Below are 6,000 nucleotides of genomic sequence, written 5' to 3'. Positions count from 1 at the left end.
AATATAAGAATATTTCCAATAAGTGACAAACACACTTTACCAAATTCAAGGGGTTTAGCTAGGATCTAGCAGAGTACAGGTTGAAATGCTATAGCAAGGTACACTGTGAAATTTCAGAATGTCTGGGTATTGTAGGGACCCCTTTTCTTTTGCTCAACTACTGAAGTAATTCTGTTAGCCAGGAGAGAAATCCTTGTGCAAGGAGAACAGAGTCCCTCCTTCACTTCCCGACTTTTGTCCTCAGCTGCCCTGAACTTAGACTTGCAGCTGAAGCCGTCCTGCCAAGAATTTGAAGCAGCCCTGTTTTCCTCACCCAAGTTTTTGGTGTGACTTGAGTCCTGTGAATCTTTGCAATGTTCTTAAGCAGTGGAGCACTTAGGCGCCAAGAATCTTTGTTTAACCACTTCAGCAATTCTCATGTTGTGCTTTAAGTCTGTTACCAGATTTAATGAAGAATAAAGTACTGTATGCTTCATTAGAATATTTGCCCCCTACATGTGATAAGACCTAATGGGTGCCCCTAGAACACTTATTAGTTGATACCCTTGGGCAGTTTGGAAAAATATTTTTTGAATTAGGTATAATGAATTCAATTATATTTTGGAAGTCATCCAGGTACTGGGAAAGAAGTCAGGGCCAGGAATATGTGTTTACCAATCCTGTTGCTGTTATGCCCTCCAACCCTAGGATAATTATTTACAACCAGACTTAGCCTTAAATCATGCTTTATGAGTCTCTCATCCACCTCCCAGTTTTATTTTGGTTTGAGTCTATACCCCATCTCATTTTAAAAGGCTTCCAGTAAAGGGGTAGCTTTACCCAGCTAGTGTTCAATTTCCGCTGCTGTTTCCGACTCTAACCCATGGGGCCACCGTCACTGCTGTTCCTCCACTGCTCCATCTGACTCTGAACAAGACAGGGGGGTTGTCCAGTGATCAGAGCTTCCGACCACCTAGCAGAGCCTGGCCAGTAAGTGCGCACAGCTCTTCCTACTTCCAGAGGTAGTCTTGTTCTTCCTGTTTTACACACCCTCAGTTGGGGAAATTGGGAGAGATCGGAACTAGTATGCATTTCATTTAACAACACTACCTGGAGTTTCACCAAGTACATTCCTTGCTGGTACTGAACTGATGACCCAGGTTAGGACACAGGCTTTGGCTCTATCCGAGGGAGTTTTCTGCCTTCTAAAAGTGGTACTCCCTCCCCTTATCCTTTTCTCTTGCTTCTAACCACACACATCTGAGGCAGAAACATCTTTTTCTCCCACTTATCAATAAGGCCTCAGAGTCCTGATCTTGGAGCTAATTTTGATGCTTTCATTACCTTTTAAAAAAAATCCCAATGAGCCTTAAGATCTTATGCAATAAGATTTCTCTTCCTATGAGCTATCCCAGAGTTCTCAAGAGAATGATACAGATGAAGGCATTTGTTGGAACTCTTCTTGCTAATCATAATTAACATTTATTCTGTACCTAACATGTGTGAGGCACTGTGGTAAACACATCACTTAACATGATTTCATTTAATCTTCATCAAAACCCCATGAACTCCCCATTTTACAGATAAGAAAATTCTGGCTTAGGGAATCTAAGAAACTTGCCCTAAGTTTGTAGGGAAAATAGCCAAGCAGGTATTTGAACCTAGGTCTCTCTCAGCCCAGAGCCCATACTTAACCACTGTACTATTTGGTCTCACATGGGAAGAACCTTGAATACCAGCTACCTCACTGCAAAGAGACGCATAGCAGACCACATCCAGTTCTGGATTTCAACATTGTGGATTGATTTGAATTTCATTATAATTAAGAAAATTCATCGTTGTTTATTTGTTATTACCACTGTGGTTAGCACAGTGGAGTTAGACAAGGGAGTTGAGAAATTTCTCTGCCCCTAGAAATTTAATGAGCAGTTAAATAGTACATAATAAAATTCCATGAAGCTTCAATAACACAGAAGAGAATGGAGTAGTGACAAAGTCAACAGGAATCTACAATGGCAATTGTAGGACTGGCAGAGAAGAGTTAAACCTCAGGTGCTAGACAGGACATCTGAAATACAGAAATCAGTGGGTCTAGTTAGAGATGTTTTTATGGAGTGTGGTGGGACTGAACTTGCCTTTAAACCAATAAGAGTTTGGTTACTGGAAAAGAAGGAGAACATTTCAAAGAAGAGAGAGCATGGTTAAAAGCAGAGAAGAGGAAATGAGTGGGCATTTGGGAAGGCATCGTGATGGGCTAGACTGGAGAGCAGCCAGGTTGGGGGATGGTGGAGGATAAATCTGAGAAGGATTTCGAAAGCCATATTTGAGAGTTTGGAATTAAGTTTGACAGCAGTGGGGAGTCACAGAAGGCATTAGGCTATATACAAAGATAGGCAAAATATTCACGTGGAATTTTTCTTCATAGCATAGGTCATTTCCCCATATCAAATGACTGTGGCTGTAGTCAAGATGCTAACACTCAGCTCCAGAATTAAGTTCTGTGATCCATTCAGCATTAAAGCCACACTCTTCCATCCCAAATTTTTCTCTAAAAGGAGAGAAATCCTTATGTAGAAAGTGAGAGCTTGCTCACTGGTTCAAAGTAAAGGAGCTAGATGATCTTAGCAATAGACTCATCAGTTATAATCACCCCTACTTCCAAATAGGCATGTACCTGCCAAGAGAATGACAGGGATGTTCCAGCTAGCCGGAACATGCTGTCTCTCTTAGACAATGTCACGGAGGCTCACTGACAAGTTCCTGTTCTCTGCTTCTCATATTCCTAGATTCTAAGCAGACTGTATTTTTTCATTATTTGCTCAGTCAGGAGACTATATAGTTTACTTGGTTATAACTTAATTTACATTAACAACATCCAAATCCCAAGGATGGATGCAGGTCAACCAGGCTCTTTCTTTGATAATAGACACACTTTGTTTGTCTTGGTTCAGTTGGATGAACAAGCTGCTCCCCTTGCTGTAGAGTTGGGAAATACTATAATCTCAGGAGTAACTTTTTCTGGGGGCTGATTTCACCCTTTCTAAAACCATAGTACTTTTAATCTCAGAGAATATCCTTATCCCTCAGTTCTGGGAGGGATGTGGCCACTTTGATTCTCTTCGTTTTCTTCACCTCTCTACATAAAGCATGAGCCGTTGTGGTGCTGTTCCCATAATTCACGATTTCTCTGTTCTTTGAATCTGTGAGCAACATGAGAAAACCTCTGTTTTCCCTTGTGTTGCATTCAAAACCTGATACATTTGCCATATTACAGATTACATGTATTGTTCTAGCTGGAAATACTTAAGTTTTTTTCTTTATAAACTTCCCAGGTCATCATAGGAGGGGACAAGCAGTATCCAGGAGGCCTCCTTCCAAACTTTTCACCAAAATACCCAATAAACTACACAAAAGAGTGAAAACATAAAGGAAAACACCCTGTGAATTTAGGAGATAGAATGGCCATATGCTGAGGTCCGCAAGGGCTGTCTACTAATTGTCAATGGGATGGTTTCAGAAACCTGTTCTTGAGATTACAAACTACATGTCCCACCCGCTAAACCAGAGAAGTCCAGCTGGTGTTGAAAGAGAATAGAAGAAGAATGTATCTTGCCCATATCATTTGTTCTCAGTTATTCCAGGACCTTGAAGCTCTACTGGCTGGAAAAGCAAATGGTCCAATTGGGAATAAACTATCTTCTGAGGCAGCCTGAGTCAAATCCAGAGCCATGACACCTGTCCAAATCATCAGTTTCTCTCTTTCCACATCCATTCAGAGTGTGTGGCTCCCAGACCACAGTCAGGCAGAAGCTAGATGCAGATAAGCAGAGGCGTGCTGTGTCCTGAAATGCCTAGCCATTGGTAATAAAAACTACCATAATAGGGAGAGAGGCAAGAGGGAGGCAGGGGAAATGCATGTTGGGAGGGCATATCGATTTTTGTGTGCTGTTCTATAAAACAGAACAATAGATCGCCTCTCAGTCTCTTGCTTCCTAGTCAGAAATCACAGTAGTTAGAGTAGGAGAAGCCCCAACCTAATGCCAAGAAACCTGAAACAGCAAAATATCTGGTAGACCCAAAGAATTGAGGTAGGCACTGTGTGAGTCAGTTTGCCCTCCAGATCTGCTTTGCTTGTGCCCGAGAGGAAAGTGAGGAAGTAGGAAGCCTTGTCACCCACACTCTGTTGTCAAGTGCCAGATTTGAACATATCGTTCCCTTTTCCAGTACAAATAAACAGAAAAATGCTAAAGGGGGCCTAAGAAAAGAATACTGTTAGATAAGAGAAAGAAAGCTTTTTCATTAAAAGTTGAAGAAAGATTCCATATATCTTAAAATAAATTTCTCCAGGAAAGAGGAAAACATTTTAGCAGATGTATTTTTTGTATTCTCCAAAAGATGCAAGAAAGCAAAGCCACTATGAATAGGAGTCAGGGGCCCTCATGAAGCAACAGGATGAAGGAAAGTGTGCAAAGGCTGAAAGAAGAAATGGGGGCAGGCATGCCAAAGATATAATAGCAGAATTAAATCCCATCCTGAAGAGAGTAAATACAGAGAAGTCTCTGCAGAAATCAAAGCAGTAAAGTAGAAGACAAAGTAAGGAACCAATGGACCAAGATGGAAATCTTGAGAGAGGACAGAAAACACAAACCTAATCTAGGAACCACATGATTTCCAGTGAAGAAGTGGAACAAAATACTGGAAATGATGCTTAAGCATATGGCAGAAGAAAACTCTCTTGAGCTGGAGAAAATCTGAGATAAAATTACCAGACACATTCAGAGACATATTTTTTAAAGTGTTTGAGTTTCCAGGTTAAGGAATCTTTCAGGCATTCAGAGAAAAATAAAGAGGTTGCTAATACAACAGACATCAAGCTGGGCTGAGACTTCTTAGCCTCAAAAGCTAAAAGATTATACTAGAACTGTAATTTTCAACCTTTTTCATCCCAGGGCACATGTAAATTAATTACTAAAATTCTGTAGCACACCAAAATATATATTTTTTGCCAATCTGACAAAGAAAATTGGTATAATTTTGACTCATTTAAACCAGATGGCTATTGTTGTGTTGACCGTTGTCATTTTTTTAATTTAACAATCTAAGGGAAGAGAGGTCAGTGCCCCTGACTAAATAGTAATAAAAAGTTTTTGCAGCACAGCAGTTGAAAAAATCACTGATCTAAAAGACAAAGTTGTGTCTCAAGAATTCCATATTCACCCAAAGCAATGCTCCTGTACAAAGGCTCAGGGATTCATTTTCAGATTTACAAGGAGGCAGGAAATATATCTTACATGTTCTCATCTTGAAAAATAAATATCTGAATTTGCCGTCCATTGATCTGTAGATGAACGGCCTGACAACACACACACAGAGGTTCAGTATGACTTGTGGTGAGCATTAAAAATACAAAAAAAAAAAAAGTTTTGAATAACTACAAAACTGCATGCAAAGCTAATGCTGATGTTTTAAAAAGGTCTACAAACTTTAAATTGGATAAGCAAAGACCGATAAAATAGGAAGAATATATTCTAAATCTTCCACAGTGAGATTTTTTTTTTATAATTAGGGGGAAAGATAAAAATATTATCATTTAACGTGAAATGATGTTTTCTCTGACTGGCTGGTTTTTGTTTGAAAACTGACTTCTCCAAGAGAATGCTTTTCAAGGCAGCTTATCTGTAACACTGAAATTATTGTAGGATCAGATGAGCCGTGTATCTGGCTTCAGTTGGCAATGAAGGAAATCCTGGTAAGCTGCAGCTTTAAGAAACTACATAAAGAGACAAGGTATATAAATGATTTTCTTTCTTTTCATGTAACTTTTTTTCAAGTAAAGAAAGATGCTGGCATCAAGAGTGAGCAGTAGTCAGTGGAAACTCAGGCTTCGTTGACTTTGATAAGTTTTTCTCATTTGATAAGTTGGTTAAAAAAATTGGTTGTTATTGCTTATGAGAGTTTGCTGAGGAATTCATGAGTTGCAGTTGAGCCAGTGTAAGAATTTTGAAATAAATTTTTTTCTCC

Source organism: Artibeus jamaicensis, unplaced genomic scaffold, assembly GCF_021234435.1.
Source record: "Artibeus jamaicensis isolate MK-2021 breed Jamaican fruit bat unplaced genomic scaffold, CSHL_Jam_final contig_548, whole genome shotgun sequence".
In the NCBI taxonomy this organism is placed as follows: domain Eukaryota; kingdom Metazoa; phylum Chordata; class Mammalia; order Chiroptera; family Phyllostomidae; genus Artibeus; species Artibeus jamaicensis.
This window is presented reverse-complemented; position numbering follows the sequence as displayed.